The following is a 20,124-nucleotide window of genomic DNA, read 5'->3' on the forward strand; positions in this document are numbered from 1 at the left end:
AGAAGGCTGAGCCCTGAAGAATTGATGCTTTCAAAATGTGATGTGGAGAGTCCCTTGCACAGCAAGGAGATCAAACCAGTAAATCCTAAAAGAAATCAAGCCTGGATATTCATTGGAAGGACTGATACTGAAGCTGAAGCTCCAATACTTTGATCACCTGATGTGAAGAGCTGACTCACAGGAAAAGACCCTGATGCTGGGAAAGACTGAGGGCACATCTCTGTGCCAAGAGACCAGAAGTCCAGAAAGGGAAGTTACTATCCTGGAAGGTGTAATTATCACCTATACTCAGAATGAAGTAAGTCTGCTGTTAAACAATGTGGGAGAAAATAAAACACTGGACACCCAAGTAATCAAGTGGACTTCCTATTGATAGCCTTCTGCCCAATTTTGATAGCATATCAACAGTGAAGAAGCCATAACCTGAATAAGACACAATAATCAGGAGCTCAAAATCCCTCAGAGATGGATGTCTTGGAAATACCACCACAAGAGAGGCTAATTGAGGGGTAGAGTAATCTAAAAGTATAGTAACAGGGGAAAATGATGACTATCAGTTGTAGCCAGAGTATCTGCAGCAGCAGAGGCTATATTTCATCTCACCAACCTTCCTCTAGTAAGGAGTTTGGGTTCTCCAGAAAGTGATCAAACAGAATCTAGGCAAAGCTGTTTCTAGATGGTGTAAGCTGATTTGCTTCAGTTGTGTACAACTCTGTGTGACCCCATAGATGGCAGCCCACTAGGCTCCTCTGTCCCTAGGATTCTCCAGGCAAGAACTCTGGAGCAGGTTGCCATTTCCTTCTCCAATGCATGAAAGTGAAAAGTGAAAGTGAAGTCGCTCAGTTGTGCCTGACTGTTAGTGAACCCATGGACTGGAGCCCACCAGGCTCCTCCGTCCATGGGATTTTCCAGGCAAGAGTACTGCGTGGGGTGCCATTGCCTTCTCCGATTATAGGAAGCAAGTGGATCCAAATGTACAAGGGAAAGGCTATTCAAAACCAATGCATTCACCACCTGGCTGTCATATATGTGGTCTGCTTATAGCTCACAGTTGAGTCCCTCCCTAGAAACTGCTCTTGTCCCAAAGAAGTAGCCTTACCCAGAGTTACACACTCAAAGGCAGTCTGCATCCAGTGAGCTACTGAAGCAGTTGAACCAAGACCCAGATCTCTTGCTCCTATGTGAGACACCCTTGAAATGTGAGGCACTTGTGAAAAGCCATATTTGTGTGACAGCATTCCACAGGATCAGCTGAGGTCTCTGCTGCAACTACACTGTAGATCAACATGCTGTTCCGATAATCCCACTTTTCTTACAGGTGGTATACATAAGACCACTCCCCAGTAAGCCACCTGCACTCAAAGTTCCATCTTAGATTCTGCTTCTAGGACAGTTCTATGTTTCTGGAGAAGTGCTTAATGATTGCTTTTCAGATTAACAAAGATGGGCACAATAAAGGAAAGAAATGGTATGGACCTAACAGAAGCAGAAGGTATTAAGAAGAGGTGGCAAGAATACACAGAAGAACTATACAAAAAAGATCTTCATGACTCAGAAAACAACAATGGTGTGATCACTCACCCAGAGCCAGACATTCTGGAATGCGAAGTCAAGTGGGCCTTAGGAACCATCACCATGAACAAAGCTAGTGGAGGTGATGGAATTCCAGTTGAGCCATTTCATATCCTAAAAGATGATGCTGTGAAAGTGCTTCATTCAATATGCCAGCAAATCTGGAAAACTCAGCAGTGACCAGAGGACTGAAAAAGGGTCAGTTTTCATTCCAATCCCAAAGAAGTGTAATGTCAAACACTGTTCAAACTACCGCACAATTGCACTCATCTCACACAACATAATGCTCAAAATTCTCCAAGCCAGGCTTCAACAGCATGTGAACTCTGAACTTCCAGATGTTCTAGCTGGATTTAGAAAAGGCAGAGGAACCAGAGATCAAATTGCCAACATCTGCTGGATCATCGAAAAGGCAAGAGAGTTCCAGAAAAACATCTATTTGCTTTAGTGACTATGCCAAAGCCTTTGACTGTGTGGATCACAACAAACTCTGAAAATTCTGAAAGAGATAGGAATACTAGACCCCTGACCTGCCTCCTGAGAAATCTGTATGTAGGTCAATAAGTGATAGTTAGAACTGGACATGGAACAACAGACTGGTTCCAAATAGGAAAAGGAGTACGTCAAGGCTGTATATTGTCACCCTGCTTATTTAACTTATATGCAGAGTACATCATGCGAAATGCTGGGCTAGATGAAGCACAAGCTGGAGTCAAGATTCCTGGGAGAAGTCTCAATAACCTCAGACATGCAGATGACACCACTCTTATGGCAGAAAGTGAAGAGGAACTAAAGAGCCTTTTCATGAAAGTGAAAGAGGAGAATGAAAAAGTTGGCTTAAAACTCAGCATTCAAAAAACGAAGATCATGGCATCCAGGCCTATCACTTCATGGTAAATAGATGGGGAAACAATGGAAGCACTGAGAGACTTAATTTTGGGGGGCTCCAAAATCACTGCAGACAGTAACTGTGGCTATGAAATTAAAAGACACTTGCTCCTTGAAAGGAAAGCTATAATCAACCTAGACAGCATATCAAAAAGCAGAAACATTACTTTGCTGACAAAGGTCCATCTAGTCAAAGCTATGGTTTTTCCAGTAGTCATGCATGGATGTGAGATTATATTGGATTATAAAGAAAGCTGAGTGCCTAAGAATTGAATCTTTTGAACTATGGTGTTGCAGAAGACTCTTGAGAGTAACTTGGACTACAAGGAGATCAAACCAGTCAATCCTAAAGGAAATTAAGCGTGGATATTAATTGGAAGGACTGATGCTGAAGCTGAAGCTCCAATACTTTGGCCATGTGATGCAAAAAACTGACTCATTGGAAAAAACCCTGATGCTGGGAAAGATTGAAGACAGCAAGAGAAGGGGACGACAGAGGATAAGATGGTTGGATGGCATCACCGACTCAATGGACATGAGTTTGAGCAAGCTCCGGGAATTGGTGATAGACAGGGAAGCTTGGCATGCTGGACTCCATGGGGTCACAAAGAGTCGGACACGACTGAGTGACTGAACTGAACTGAATAAATTCATGTCAATGGCTGTACTGCAAATTATTAAAGGAAGAGAAGAATGTCTAATGTTTCTCTTAGCCCAATCCCAGTTCCCTCACTCCACTGTAGCTACTTTCCCCAAAAACCCTTCCCAGTAAATGACCTGAATATACATTTATGTCCCAGAGATTTTTTCCTGGGGAACCTTATCTAAGGCAAGCCCCAAATATACATTATTCCCATTTTACTCATTAGTGAATTGAGACTCAGGTAGGTGAAGGAATTTGCTCAATAAATCCACAGCAGTAATTGACAGGGCCACTAACTCTAACCCAGGTCTGGTTGATTCCAAAGCCCTATTCCTTGGACTATATCATACCCGCTACCCTCTCTTCCCCAAATGGATATTACTTTTTTAATAAAAGAATCTGCAGTCTTTTCTGTTTGCTTTAAAGTAAAACATCTCAAGCTGACAGGTCTATCAGAACTTGTCACTTAGAGTTTAATGCCATGCAGCCTGGTTGATGCTTGTCAGACTGACAGTAAAGCCCAAACGGATACTATGCCATTATGCATTTAATGGACTACCCTCATGGAGCCAAACACCACTTTAAATACTTAATGCCAGTCAAATTTATTTACAGGATCAACTCTCTCCCCTTCAGATATTGCCGTTTATCCTTTAGGCTAAAGCCTCTGGGGCACTTCGGGAGTTGCTCGGCACTTTGTCCGCATGGGAAAATCCATCGCCAATGGTGACATTTTCCAGTCTAGGGTGAAAACTATTTAGGAAGAAAAATAGATCCCAAGGAACTTCAAGTTGAGAGAAAAGAGATGAGATACCAAAAAAGATATTGTTATAATGTAGAGCTTGTAGAAATAGATAAAAGAGCTCTTTTGTCCCATATCAAAATGCTATTTCTGCTGCCCAAAGCCATATAAAGACTGATTCCAAATCTATCAGCTTTGCTCCTTTTTCACCTTTTGAAATACTACTGATAGGAGGAGGGGAAGTAGAGAAGCTTACAGGATAGCATCTGTCTTACAGCCTAGTAGGATTTCTGGGATTACTCCAATAACTCTTCAGTAGCCTGATATTTTTTGTAAAAGTTCAGCTGAAACTTCCTCTATCCTCTGTTGGGGATTCACGGACATTGTTTTTTCCCCTAACACACCTACATGACTTATTTCTGTGCTGCTGTGTTGTTAGGAGCGTGTGGAAAGGAGACAAAGCCAAGCTGGAGCATGGCCAAAGGAGAACAGAAAGAGGGGTGACAGTTTTGGGGTTCATGTCATGTGAGAAATGGCTCAAGGACCCAGAGACATATAAGGCGAGAAGATTAAGAGAGGTCAGCAATGCGCTACCGTGGGGAAGGGCAGCTATCCTAGTCCTAACCCTGAGCTCATCCTGCTCATCAAACTCTTCTCACATATCACTCCCTGTCCAGAAAAGCTAGCTTTTCATTATCCCTACCCCTCAGTCTTGTTAAAAACAACTCATTCAGGCTTCCCTGTATCCCAGTGATTAAGAATCTGCCTGCCAGTGCAGGGGACATGGGTTTGATACCTGATCTGGGGAGATCCCACATGCCAGGCGGCAACTAAGCCCATACACCGCAACCACTGAGTCCTCACTCTAGAGCTCATGTGCTGCAACTACGGAGCCATGCGCCTGGAGCCCATGTGCCACAAGAGAACACTTTGCAACGAGAAGCCCCTGTACCACAGCTGGAGAGTGGGCCCGCTCACCACAACTAGAGAAAGCCTATGCACAGCAATGAAGACCCAGTGTGCCATAAAATTGAAAACTAAATCTAAAAACAACTCCCTCTTTACTTCCCAATTCAAATATCATTTCTTCAGGAAGTGTCTTGTCCACCAGCACTACTTTGATGAGTACTACAACCACCAGAATTGGTTATTTTTTTTTTCTGTTATATGATCTCACAAAACTCCTCTAATTTAACTTTATAGCACTTACTACAATTTGAAACTTTATACCTGTTATGTGATTTTGCAATCACTGTTGATTCACCCGCTATATTCCACATCCTATGTCAGGATAAAAAAGTACTATGTTGTTTTCTATTGCATCCTTGGATTTAGGAGGGGAGCTTGGACAGAATGGGAACTTGACAAATTGTGCAAGGAAAAAACACATCATGCATACATGAATGAATGACTTAGTATAAAGAAATAGATCTTAGAAATAGAAATGAAGGACAGCCACATGACATTTCAACAAAGATAAAATTTTAGTGTAATCAGAGTTATTCAGCAGTGAATCTGCCTACAAATGAGAGCTTAGCTCCCTGCCAGGGAAAGTACTCAAGAGCAGAGACCAAAACTTGTTTTTAAAGTGCATGTATATATAAATTAAACTTGGACCCCATTAACTGCTACTTAACATTCTAGAGTTTTAAGATTCTATTAATGTTTTCCTCTTTCCTTTTGCTTCTCTATAAGTTCATTCATTTTTATTAAATTTTGATTGACAAGTTCAATGACTACCTTACAAATCCCTCAGCTCTCAGAGTTGTGGCAAAACAAACTTGCAGATCCCATCAGGAAACAGCAGAAAAAGTGGTTTGCTCTTTGGAAGTCTAATCTTTGGGGATTCATTTATGAAAGAGTAATTCCCTATGTCCTGTCCATCAATCCTGTTTCTTCTGGGTACAACAGATGGCTTTGTATATTGAATATTTAAAACACACTTTTTGATGATTTTTTTCCACTCCCCTGAGAATGGTTCACATAGTTATTAAAGTGAAAAACACAAATAGCAAACTCAACAAGCAATCAAGAGTGATTTCTAGGGGGAACTCTTATTTCCAAGCCAGGTTTGCCTAATGCACACATAATGAATAAAAAAGAAATAACAACAACAACAACAAACTAGGTGGAAAGGAATTTTTCAATATACTAATAAAAATATAACTAAAAATAAAAATTCTATAATCAGGGATGCAGATTTTGATCCACTGTGAGAAAATACTTTGTACATATTAAGCAATGAGTTTCCAGATGCTGAGTGTTTCCATGGAGGATGACAGACATTTGGCAGAGATGTTTCAGCTAGGATTCATATATTGAATTGACTATGAGTTATAATACTGTTTAAATATCTTTCCAATTCTGAGATTCTATGATTTGTACCTTAGTTTGAAGAAGAGATAGATAAACAATTTGGAACTAAGACTGGGCCTATATCAAACAACCCATCAACTCAATTATTTTATCCAGTAAAGGATATGGTCATTCAGAGGAAATGATCTGCCTGCTGGTCTAGTTTAGAAATACTATTTTCTATTTAATAGATGAGGAAGCTGCTTCACAGACAAAGCAAAACAAAAAAATCTTCCAAGGGGATATAGGTAATAAAATTCTAAAATTTTAACTCATGTGTTTCTGACTACAAAGAATAATGCTGTTTCCATTACCTCTAACTGAGTTTAGAAAGAAAATCAGAACTGGTAACAGAGGCAAATGAGTAGCAGTGTATTTATAGGGTATCAGACATGTCCAAAGCCTTTGACTGTGTAGACCACAACAAACTCTGGAAAATTCTGAAAGAGATGGGAATACCAGACCACCTGACCTGCCTCTTGAGAAATCTGTATGCAGGTCAAGAAGCAACAGTTAGAACTGGACATGAAACAACAGATTGATTCCAAATAGGGAAAGGAGTACCTCAAGGCTGTATATTGTCACCCTGCTTATTTAACTTATATGCAGAGTACATCATGAGAAACGCTGGGCTGGATGAAGCACAAGCTGGAGTCAAGATTGCTGGGAGAAATATCAATAACCTCAGATATGCAGATGACACCACCCTTATGGCAGAAAGTGAAGAGGAACTAAAAAGCCTCTTGATGGAAGTGAAAGAGGAGAGTGAAAAAGTTGGCTTAAAGCTGAACATTCAGAAAAGTAAGATCATGGCATTCAGTCCCATCATTTCATGGCAAATAGATGGGGAAACAATGGAAACAGTGGCAGACTTTATTTTTGGGGGCTCCAAAATCACTGCAGTTGGTGACTGTGGCCATGAAATTAAAAGATGCTTGCTCCTTGGAAGAAAAGCTATGACCAACCTAGACAGCATATTAAAAAGCAGAGACGTTGCTTTACCAACAAAGATCCATCTAGGCAAGGCTATGGTTTTTCCAGTAGTCATGTATAGATGTGAGAGTTGGACTATAAAGAAAACTGAGCACTGAAGAATTGATGCTTTTGAACTGTGGTGGTAGAGAAGACTCTTGAGAGTCCCTTGGACTGCAAAGAAAGAGAGTTGGACTATAAAGAAAACTGAGCACTGAAGAATTGATGCTTTTGAACTGTGGTGGTAGAGAAGACTTTTGAGAGTCCCTTGGACTGCAAGGAGATCCTGTCGGTCAACCCTAAAGGAGATCAGTCCTGAATATTCATTTGAAGGACTGATCCTGAAATGAAGCTCCAATACTTTGGCCACCTGATGCGCAGAACCAACTCTTTTGAAAAGACCCTGATGCTGGGAATGATTGAGGGCTGGAGGAGAAGGGGACGACAGAGGATGAGATGGTTGGATGGCATCACTGACTCAATGGACATGAGTTTGAGTAAACTCCAGAAGTTGGTGATGGACAGGGAGTCCTGGTGTGCTGCAGTCCATGGGGTCGCAAAGAGTTGGACACAACTGAGTGACTGAACTGAACTGAACTGAGACATGTATAACATAGGCTGGGGAGGGAAGGGAAGTGATTTGAGAGCAGGATCCAAAGTCATGAAAGAGAGAGATCTCTTGAGGAAGGCAGGCATCCTTGACTCTGAGGCTTGGTAGGGAGGGATCCTGTATGACTGTTCTTCTTTTCTGGGAATCAGGGAGGGAGGTTGCATAGACCTGGCCAGGTGGTCATTAGATCAGGGTATTGCCATCTGCACTGAAGCAGAGTCAAGAGATAATCACTAACCCGAAGGGTAACTCATTGAGTCATCATCCCAAATAGGGTGGGTAAACACTAACAGTTGGGACCCAAGCCACATGAGAGGAGGTTTGAAGTAGATGATGGGGAGAAAACAAGGGTTGATTCTGAAGCACATGCAGGCTCCCGCAGTGGGACTCAGCTCTAGTTTCCATAGCCACAGACATGCCTATGTGGGGAAGGAAGGCAGGAGATACACTGGGGAGCGCTAGGCAGAGTAGCCAAGGCAGAAGGGAACTTGCATGGGGCAAATGGTGGCACAAGGGGGACTCACAAATGGTTTACAAAAACCAACCTTCTTTGTCACTGTGACCATGTCCCTTGAAACTTACGTTACCAAAAATCTGGGCAATACCAAAACTCCATATTCTATCATAAGAAAGGCCTGAGGCTGCTGAGCAATTGAAAAATCTACTTCCACACTGATCAGGACCCATTCAAGAACAAGATAAGCTGGATTTTCAGGGAGAGTTAGCAATGATTCCAGACGGGGACCACTGGGAAAGTCAGCAGCCATTTCCTAATGGAATAAAGGTAGATTTATATACATTTGAATTATCATTTCTATTATCAATCTCAGCAATTAAGATATTTATTTCATTATAATAATACTAGGAAATATCATTGTAAGGTTGTGCATTTTTGTTTTCTTCTTGTTCAGTGATACTGTTTTTTTAACAGAGTAATACAACAGAGAACAATGGCAGTTCATCCCAGCCCAGGAGAGAAACATTTTCTTCTAATCCTGGTACATGTATAACAGTGTTTTTGTTTGTTTGTCTATCTGTTTGGATTTATTTTGTGAGTCTGAATGTACATTTTCTACTTGATTAACTGTGCTTTGATTCTCCTGCAGCTGGAATAGGGATTGTGATGTCATAAAACATGACAAAATCAGAAAAGAAGAAAACAATGAACAAGCAAACAAACTCCGCTCGGGATCTGAAAGGAGGCATTATTAGTCACTAAAGATTGCCTGCTACATCTGCGCTCATTTGTTTGGGCAAAAGACTTTGTGTCCAGACAGAGATTCCTAACTATTGTCTCCAAATCAGCACTGGCTTGGCTTCACTACCAGAATGCAAATTATGTTATTTGCTGCCATTGTGTGTCGATTAAAGATAAAATGTGAATTCCTAGTGCAATATGCTCCAACTGGCTTAACATCTGGGTTTACCTAAAATTCAGGGACCGGTTTCCAAAGATGTTCACTGCTTGGATGCAGAAGGTAGGAAGCGATGGCTTCTCAGTGAAGCTGTGGAACAACTCTGGCAACAACCGAAGCATGGCTACTGGTGTGTGTTCCAAACGTGTTTTCTAAAAGAGAACTTGTCTCTACTTTTCCCTGTTCTTCCTGTGGCATCTATGCTAATACTACTACTGTCTCCCCAATCACCAAGATTCATAGCTTAACACAAAATATGCTATTTCTCCCACTCCCTGTCCTGTCGCTCTGCTGTCTGATAAAACATTTCATGGATTCCCATTTTGCTGTATCTGTTACCTAACCTTACTTCACCATTCCCACAGATCCTGTCTGGATTCATATCTTCTATACCCACTGGCCTAAAATATCTTAATAAACTTCTAATTGGTCCCTCTTCCTCTGGCATCTCCTGTGACTGTTTTTCCCTAATATATCTGTATCTGCCTCTGGAAATGACCTTCTGATCATGGCACGCTCCTTCCCCCAAGCTTCCCATGGCTTCCCAAATTAAAGATACAATGCCATGAGCAGACTGTCTGTAATTCTATGTTTCTCCTTGCTGTCCACTCTTGAATCTTATTTTCCCTCCACAACTTCATTCTTTCTAGTAGTTGCTACTCATTTTTCAAGACAGAGCTCAATTATTTCATCATCTCTGAAGCATCCCCCTAAACATTCAAGAACCATGTCCCGTTTTTGTCATTTATTTCATTTATACTACCTATCTCTGTTGTTTCTTTTATCTCCTACTTTTCCATTGTTTCTCTCCATATTCATTTACAAATCATTATCACAGTGTGTTTTTGAAAATAATTGGTTCTTCAATTTTAATCTCTATCCTTATGACTTAGTACATAAACAGGCATCCAACAATGTTTTTGTAATGAATGAGTGGTAAATCAGTCATTAGGTGTATACTTAAGCAAATTTTGGGGGCTAAAGAAAACCACTATTGCCTCTAAAATATTTAGTTGACTATCAGATCAGATCAGTCGCTCAGTCGTGTCCGACTCTTTACATAATTCTTAAAATAACTTTATAGCAAATTCTACTGAGCTGCCTTAATCTTAGTCATAAAGCTGTATCTTGCTGATGAAGAAAATAATGTGAATTTGGGAAAATTTGTAAGCTTTCATAGTTTTATGCAAGCAACTAAATGATATTATTGTCGGTATATCCCTTAATGGAAAAAGTGAAATATAAAGAGACTTATAAAGTCCTGTTCTCCTTTAATGAGGTAATTTTGTGGTGTTTTCAGTCACTCTCTGACCAAGCGATTTTACTTGGATAGAGTAACTGCTATACAAATCAGCTCTTGACAATTTAAAATACTCTAGTAACAGGCTGACCTAATAGTGTTCATTCATCAGCATTTATTGGATACCTACTATGGAGACAACAGTTAGATGCTGAAGAAAAAATATAGGAAGTTTTGGTTTTGATCCTTGAGATTACAGTCCATTGGGGTAGCCTGACTTTTAATTCAATACCTACAATAGCAGAAAATGAGAGCTCCACCAAAGAGACGAAGAGCTTATTCAAGGAGCAAAAGAATGGTGAGATCAAGTCAAGCTGATAGTTTGGGAATGAAGGCCTAGGACATAGGTTTTCGGGAATAAATAGAAGTTTGACAAGCAGAACTGGGGGAATTTACATTTCAGGAACAAATTACCATCTTGGAAGTCAAAGGCATATGCATAAAGCCCTACTGGAGCTCCCAGCTAAAGTCAGCATCAATCACCAGACAAGGGTTTGAGCCATCGTGGATATCCAATCCAATGCAGCTGACGGTTACACAACTGTAAAGTAGGAAAACTAGAATATGAATACAGGTCTTATGACTCTAAATCCAGTGCTCCATACTTTACTCCACTGCTGCCCATCAAATGGAACTAGATAACATCTAGCATAGAATTTCAGGCCAGTACAACAGAATAGTTAAGAGCTTGTAATAAGTCATCCAAGCTCAGACTAGAGCCTCAGCTCTGCCATTTATCAGTGGTGTGAACTTAGATGAGCTCATCACTACTAACTGACCTCAGTTTCTCCATTTAAAAATAGCATTAACAATAGTCTCTCTTCACCCCACAGGATCATTATGATGGATAAATGAGTTAATGAATATAATACTCCTGGCATAGAAAAAATATTCAATAATATAAAGCTATTATAAAAAATAGTACCATCTTATGATTTTTTACCTTTAAACTCTGTAAACGTTGTCTCTGGCTCATTTTACCCCACTATGGCCTCAAAGAACATAAAGGCCTTCCCTTATAAATGGACTAAAATGTTTCCTTTGTTCCTTGAACACACCATCACAGCCAAATGTATGAAGCTGACTATAGTAAAATATCCCAATGTTATACAAATTTCAAGAGACTGAAAATTCATCTAGATAATACAAAACCAATGTTCATTATAGCTTTAATTAAATTCCATTGTGGTGTTTTATCTACCCACTTATCTGTCTTTGAAGTCTCCTGTAAGGTCAGAAACTTTATCGGGCCATAAAAACTAAATAGATTTGGATGACTCTATCAGAAAACACTAATGTCATTTCCTTATCTCTGTGAAATAGTCTTTTCTCTATATATACCTCTAACAACTACAGGAAGCAACCTTGGTTGTATTATCTTCAATTTCCTTTGAGTACTTTCTCTCTTTATTTTTTTCTGTCAGTTTTTCTGCTAAAAATTTAATTTTGCCCTTTTAGTAAGCATATAATTTTTTTAAAAACATCAGTACAAATCTTTGTATTTCCTCATCCTTTTGGATATTGCATGAAATGTTATTTGTACTTAGAATGCTTCCTCTACTTGTAATATTTAATATTACTATCTGAAAACTTCTTCTGAGAACGAGGTAAAGGGTAGCTGTGTACATTTAAGCATACAACATATTTCATATACCTGAGGAAGACTCTGAAAAGTCATGATTTTTCCACCCACGATTTGCTCAAGTCAAGACTAGCCGCAAAGCATCACTGTCCCTACCTGGAACCTCAATAATGTAAAACCCACCTCCTATTTGCTTAACTGAGACTTTAATCCAGAGAGCTGAGCCTCCCCTTTTCATATATCCAAATCCTATTCTTCTCCAAAGCCCAGGTAGAGACCTACCATTGCTGAAATCCTTCCCTTCCTCTTTGAGCTACAGCAGAACTGCTCACAGGCAGCGCTCCTTGCCATTTGCTGCCTTGGACACTACTTGGCCAAATTTTTACCAAAAATCAACTGTTCTTTACGAAGTGTGCACAGTACTATATGTGTATAAGCAGACTGCTCCTTAGAATTTTGAGAATGGACCTTATTTTAAAAGCATGAAGTATTTTGTCATGGTGAAAAGAATATGAACTTTGGCATTGCCTAGAACTTCAGCTCAAAGCTAGCACCAAAAATGTGCAACTCTGAGAAACGCAATTAACAGATAAGAAAGTGAATGCAACTTGCATCCCAGTAATGAGAGATAGGTCTGGGTTCTAAGATCAAGTATATCTAATTGCAAAGGTTTCTCACTTTTCACATATTACTAAGGAATCAGATGATAATAATAATAAATGATATTTTCATATCCATGTTCCTAGATTTAATATCATTCCTAAAATTCAGCTGGGCTTTCTTGGTGGCTCAGCAGTAAAGAATCTGCCTGCCATTGTAGGAGTCGCAGGTTTGATCACTGGGTCCGCAAGATCCCCTGGAAAAGGAAATGGCAACCCACTCCAGTATTGTTGCCTGGAGAATTCCATGGACAGAGGAGCCTGGTGGGCTACAATCCATGGGATCGTGAAAAGTTGGACACGACCTAGGGACTAAAACAGCAACAAAATCCAGCTACTTTCTCCAAGTTTTACCAGCATATCTTGTTGTCAAACTTAGCATCTCTGACAGTAATTTTCATCACAAATCCCAAGACAAATATCTGCCCAGCCGCTCCTACTCAGAACATATTTGATATTTCTATTTCCCTTACGATCTTCCACCCAAACTAATCAGCCATCAGTTTATTAATAACTGTCACACTATTGCTAAAGCGACTTGCAAAACTACCTCAATTTTGTGACTGCCCTGTTAAGCCCTCATTACATGGAGTCCTGACTATGGTCAGAGTCTTGTAACCACCTTTTGACCTCCATCCAATATATCCTCCAGATGGTGGTCCATGCTACATTTATAAGATAATAAACTGGCCACATCAGGTTTCATGTTGCAATTATTCCCTTTCTACTGCTTTCAGAATAAAATCTAAATGATGCAGAATTCAAGTTTATTCACAAACCTCTTTGCTAGTGTCTTTTCCCCTCACATATACTCACACATCCGTACCAAAACAACCAGCCCTTTCCTAAAAACACCTTATAGTTTCACATATTTCTGCCTTTGCAAATGCTATTCCTTCTTCCTGGAAGCTGCCGACGCTGCATGAAAGCCACATAATCATCCTTCAGAATCCATCTCCTATGCCACTTCTACTCAGAAGCTTTGCACAACTCGTCTTCTGGACAGAAAAAAATACCACTTATTCCATTTACCCAATGCATACTTTTCAAACTACATACAAAAATAAGCTCAAGATGGGTTAAAGACCTAAATTTAAGACTGGAAACTGTAAAACTCCTAAAAGAAAACATAGACAGAATATTTTTTGACACAAGACACACCAATAATTTTTTTCTGGATGTATCTCCTGAGGCAAGTGAAACAAAAGCAAAAATAAACAAATGGGAGCTTAAAGCAAAAAGCTAAAAGCTTTTGCAAAGCAAAGGAAATTAATGACAAAATGAAAAGAAAATCTACTGAATAGGAGAAAATATTTTCAAATAATATGATCAATAAGGGGTTAATATCCAACATATTTAAGCAGCTCATACAACACATCACCAAAAGAAAAATAAAACAACCCAATTAAAAAATGGAAAGGATTGAATAGACATTTTCCCAAAGAGGACATGCAGATGGCCAGCAGGAAAACATGCTCAACATTACTATCATCAGGGAAATGCAAATCAAAATCACAATGAGATGTCACCTCACCCCTGTCAGACTATCATCAAAAAGAACATAAATAACACATTATGGTGAGAATGTGGAGAAAAGGGAACCTTCCTATACTGTTGGGGGGGATGTAAACTGGTACAGTCACTGTGGAAAATATTATGGAGTTTTCTCAAAACACTGAAGCTAGGACTACCATGTGGGGCTTCCCTGGTGGCTCAGTGGTAAAGAATCAGCTTCCCAATGCAGGAGACATGGGTTCAAACCCTGATCCGAGATTTCACATGCCATGGACCAGCTAAACCCACACACCACAGCTACTGAGCCTGTGCTTTAGAGTCCAGGAGCCTCAACTACTGAGCCCATGTCCCACAGTTACTGAAGCCTGCATGCCCTAGAACGCGTGCTCTGCAACAAGAGAAGTCACCTCAATGAGAAGCCCACGCACCGCAACTAGAGAAGAGCCCCCCGCCCCCCATGACGCAACTACAGAAAAGCCCGCACAGCAACGAAGACCCAGCACAGTCAAAACTAAATAAAAATATAAATAAATAAAAACATATTAAAAGAAAACTATCATATGAGGCAGGACTTCCATTACTAGGTATATAACCAAAAAATACAAAAATATTAATTAAAAAAGACACATGCACCCCAATATTCATAGCAGCATCATTTACAACTGCCAAAATATAGAAGCACCCAGTGTTCTTGCCTGGAGAATCCCAGGGACGGGGGAGCCTGGTGGGCTGCCGTCTATGGGGTCACACAGAGTCGGACACGACTGAAGTGACTTAGCAGCAGCAAGTGTCTATCACCAGATGAACAGCTAAAGAAGATTGGTATACACACACACACACACCCATACATAATGGAATATTAGCCATAAGAAAAGAATAAAGTTTTGCCACTTGAAATAATATGGATGGACCTGGAGGGTATTGTGCTTAGTGAAATAAATCAGAAAAAGACAAGTACTGTATGTGATCACTTGTATGTGGAATATAAAAGATAAAACCAAAGATAAACAGATTCACAGATACAGAGAACAAACTTGTGGTTACCAGAGGGGAAATGGAAGTGGGAAGGGGCATGATTGATGGGGTAGAGAATTAAGAGATATCATCTAGTACACATAAAATAAATAAGCTACAAAGTTACACTGTACAACATAAGGAATATAGCCAACATTTTATAACTTTAAATGGAATATAATTTATGGAAAATTTTGAATCAAAATGGAATACAATTTATAAAAACCCTAGGTTTCAAGGAACAGGGTATAGCTATCTTTAGAGGAAGAGCATTATTTTTTTTTGCCTACCAAGTATTCAAATAGGAATTACACTTTAACCCTTCTTTTCAGTTGTTGGAAAATGTAAGCAAACATTTAGCTATTGATCTGCTTTCCTCTGATGGTGCTTAATAAGATTATCTAGGAAATTGCCAGATGAAGCAGGAAAAATTTTCCAAAAACAAAAGTCTATTATATTGTTTTCAGATAGACAGAGTTAGATTCTAGATGGATGAAGAACACAGATTTCGGTAATATGAAGAGATGGGTAAAAGTGTAAAATAAACTGTAACATCGATACAGCCTGTATCCTTCACCCCATCCCAGCTTTCCTTTTTGTGATCTGCTGCACCCAATCATGAAGATGACTTAAATCTATACTGACCTGGCAACTGACAAGTCTCTTTCATCAATGCTACTATTACATCCTCAAAAAAGCCTGAAAAGCAAGAAATTTTTTATGAATTTCACTTCAACCACAGAACCTTAAGTTGTATAATCAAAATCCAAGGCCTGTGCTTCTGCACTATGCTGTGTTCCCAAGATAAACACTGTCATCTTTCTTCCATCTTCTCACGTGTTTTTTGAAGCCTGAAAGTGAAATTCCACTTGTAGGAAGATGAAATAGGTATTTGTATTATTTCAGGCCTTTGTATAAATCTCAAGCCTTATCTAAAAATCGAATCAAAATGCAGCATTAACCATAAATGGAAAACATAAAAATCAAACTTAAAGAAAATATACAAGAAAATCTTCAAAATTGAGAGCAAGATATGAAGTTCTAGGCAAAGAATTCTTGCACTTTATACCAATAAATAACTAGTCATCTTCTAAATTAAAATCTCTTACTTTGTGAAAAATTCTATTAAGAAGCTTAAAATAAAAGTTACTGACTGGGAGAAAATATTTGCAAACCACATATTTTAAAAGGATCTCTCTGTTTAGTCACTAAGTAGCATCCTACTCTTTGCGACCCCATAGACTGTAGCCCACCAGGCTCCTGCCCATGGGATTCTTCAGGTAAGAAGACTGGAGTGGGTTGCCATGCCCTCCTCCAGAGGATAGTACCTAGATATATAAAGACCACTCAAAACTCAACAGTATTAAAAAAAAAAAAAAAAAAAGAGGTAAGAAAATAGGCAAGTGACATGTACAGATATTTCAACAAAGGGAACATATAGGTGGCAAAGAAGCATATGAATGATGTTCAACATTCAGATCAGATCAGATCAGTCACTCAGTCGTGTCTGACTCTTTGCAACCCCATGAATCGCAGCACACCAGGCCTCCCTGTCCCTCACCAACTCCCCGAGTTCACTCAGACTCACGTCCATCAAGTCAGTGATGCCATCCAGCCATCTCATCCTCTGTCATCCCCTTCTCCTCCTGCCCCCAATCCCTCCCAGCATCAGAGTCTTTTCCAACGAGTCAACTCTTCGCATGTGGTGGCCAGAGTACTAGAGTTTCAGCTTCAGCATCATTCCCTCCAAAGAAATCCCAGGGCTGATCTCCTTCAGAATGGACTGGTTGGATCTCCTTGCCGTCCAAGGGACTCTCAAGAGTCTCCTCCAACACCAAAGTTCAAAAGCATCAATTCTTCGGCGCTCAGCCTTCTTCACAGTCCAACTCTCATATCCATACATGACCACAGGAAAAACCATAGCCTTGACTAGACGAACCTTTGTTGGCAAAGTAATGTCTCTGCTTTTCAATATGCTATCTAGGTTGGTCATAACTTTCCTTCCAAGGAGTAAGCATCTTTCAATTTCATGGCTGCAGTCACCATCTGCAGTGATTTTGGAGCCCCCCAAAATAAAGTCTGACACTGTCTCCACTGTTTCCCCATCTATTTCCCATGAAGTGGTGGGACCGATGCCATGATCTTTGTTTTCTGAATGTTGAGCTTTAAGCCAACTTTTTCACTCTCCACTTTCACTTTCATCAAGAGGCTTTTTAGTTCCTCTTCATTTTCTGCCATAAGGGTGGTGTCATCTGCATATCTGAGGTTATTGATATTTCTCCCAGCAATCTTGATTCCAGCTTGTGTTTCTTCCAGTCCAGCGTTTCTCATGATGTACTCTGCATATAAGTTAAATAAACAGTGTGACAAGGAAGTGCAAATTAAAACCAAGATGAAATGGCACTATGTAAATATCAGGAGAGCTAGAACAGAAAACAGTGACAACAGCAAATACTGGCAGGCATGCAGAGAGGCTGGATTAGTGAGACAGTGCTGATGAGAAAATGAAATAGTTTAGCCATTATGGGAAAGTCCCATTTGTATATTTTGGATTTTGCTACCTTTGCTTTTGGTGTTATATCAGATGAAATAATTGCTAAGGCAAGTGTCATGGGGGAAGGGGAGAAATGAGCATGAAGTCTGAACTTTGCAAGATGAATAAGTTCTAGAAATCTGCTATACTATTAATAATACATTGTACCTAGAATTCACAATATTGTATTATACACTTAAAGATTTGTTAAGGTGATAGATCTCATGATAAGTGTTCTTATCAATAATTTTTTACAACTGAAATCACATGTCACTTTGCTTTCTCTCAATGTCCCCAACTTATACAATATAGCACATGAATTCTATTAGAGGAAATCTTTCTTTAATGAAACTGAAAACCTACTATTTTGTGGTGAGAGGCTTTATAAATGAAAAAGTCATAATGAGAATTGTTATGAATGATTCTTCCATGGATATACCATCTTAAAAGTAAGATTTCATTGCCTGAAACTTAATAAGACTGTATTTTCCAATTACAAAGTAATATATTTGAATCAAATTATATTTCATAATAATTATATAATTAGCAACTGGGACATCTTGGCTTCATGTAATTTTGATTACCTATGGACAGTCTATTTCCCAGAATATCTTTCCACTTAACATTTCTTGGTAATAATAGAAATGTCACATCTTCTGTTAAATATATCAACCAATGTTAGGCAAGAACATTAGGCGAGAACAGAAGATCAAAATTTCAAATCCATAATCAGTTACAGTCACACACAGTTTCCCAGGCCCATGACTTCTATCTTATTTCTTTAACCAAGAAAGACATATCAATAGAATTTTATGGAAACAACCCTCCTTATTATTAATATCTAGCCATTCATTAAGTAAGTAACCACTGATTTCTATGTGCCTAACTAAGCACTACAGGTTTTTCTGGTGGCTCAGTTGGTAAAGAATCTGGCTGCAATGTGATTCCTGGATTGGCCCTGGAGAAGGGAATGGTAACCCACTCCAGGATTCTTGCCTGGGAAAATTTGTGAACAGTGGAACCTGGTGGGCTACAGTCCATGGGGTCACCAAGAGTCAGACACGACTGAGCAACTAACACTTTCATATAACAAAGCACTAAAAGCTGAAGACATTATAAATTTCAAAAGAAATTCCCTGTGCTGCTTGAGTTGGTACCAGCCTAGAGTATGTCACTGAGACAGCTCTTCTCCAGACACATGCATCTGTCCTTAGCACCATTTCTACCCTTCTAAGCTCTTACTGGCCACAGATGGAAACCGGGAAAGCTTTTCTTCCCAGATTCTTTACTGCCAGCATTGATTGCACGGTTAAACTCTAGCTATGCAGAAGGCTTAACTTTGTTTATCTACTGGGGGTTTTGTTTTTTTTAATCTCAACTTTTTAACTTTTTATTTTATATTGAATTATAGTTGATTTACAATGTTGTGTTAGATTCAGGTGTATGGCAGTGTTTCGGTTATACATAAACATTTTGTGTTTTATATTTCATTGACTTCTGCTCTTATATTTATTACTTCCTTCTCCTTACCTATTTGGAGTTTACTTTGCCCTTTTTTTTCCCTAGCTAAAGGTAGAACTTTAGATCTTTTATTGTATAACTTTCTTGGAATACATAAACATTTAAAACTATAAATTTCTCTCCAAATTGCTAACATAAACATTTAAAATTCTCTCTGAAGTCTGATTGGTTACATACCACAGAACTTGGTAAACTGTGTCTTTACTACCATTCAGTTTGAACTATTTTCTAGTTTCCCTTCTGATTTCTTTAATCCATGAATTATTTAAAACAACATTGGTTAATACGCCAATACTTGGAAATTTTCAGAATATCTTTTTGCTTTGATGCAATTTATTTTATAGTATTTGTATTTTCAATATTTTTAAATGTATTGAGACTTTGTATGGCCTATCATAGGGTCCATTTTGGTGTATGGACCATTGGCTATTTTGTATATTTATTCAACTGCTGAGGACAATTTTTTCATATGTGTCTGCTTTTGGTTGGTCTCAAGTTCCTCTGTATCTTTTTTTTTTTTTTAGCTTGTTTTAGTGTTTTTTCAGAGTTAATACTTGTCATTTGTGGAAGGGTACAAATATACTGGCTTTACCAGGATTTTGCATAATATGTGAACAGCAGGATCAGAGCTAGAGTTATTATCTGTTCTTAAAATATATTTCAAGTTATTATTGCTTTGTAATAAAATCCTCAAAAGCTCAATGGCTACTATCAGAAGAGACCTATACCCACTTCTTTGGCTAAATACCCAAACGGCTGGCAAAACCCAGAGAAGAAATTGTCAGCTACTGTAGTATATTTTA

At 39.1% G+C, this 20,124-nt stretch overlaps 1 protein-coding gene across 7 annotated transcripts in view; it reads right to left on the reverse strand.

Annotated features, from left to right (window-relative positions):
* Nucleotides 1-20,124, reverse strand: part of LOC147342510 (uncharacterized) — a 360,032-nt gene that overhangs the window by 31,629 nt on the left and 308,279 nt on the right. For 2 of the 7 annotated variants that reach the window (XR_015157853.1, XM_086384541.1), the window contains one exon: nt 7,923-17,606. The exons of the other annotated variants lie outside the window; for them this stretch is intronic. The gene's annotated coding sequence lies outside the window, so the exon portion shown is untranslated. Of the gene's footprint in view, nt 1-7,922; nt 17,607-20,124 lie in introns of those variants that run through there. 7 annotated transcript variants of the gene reach the window in all.

This window comes from Bos grunniens, chromosome 29, assembly GCF_055505025.1.
Source record: "Bos grunniens cultivar Pamir isolate PY7600 chromosome 29, Bosgru_T2T1.0, whole genome shotgun sequence".
Taxonomy (NCBI): Eukaryota; Metazoa; Chordata; class Mammalia; order Artiodactyla; family Bovidae; genus Bos; species Bos grunniens.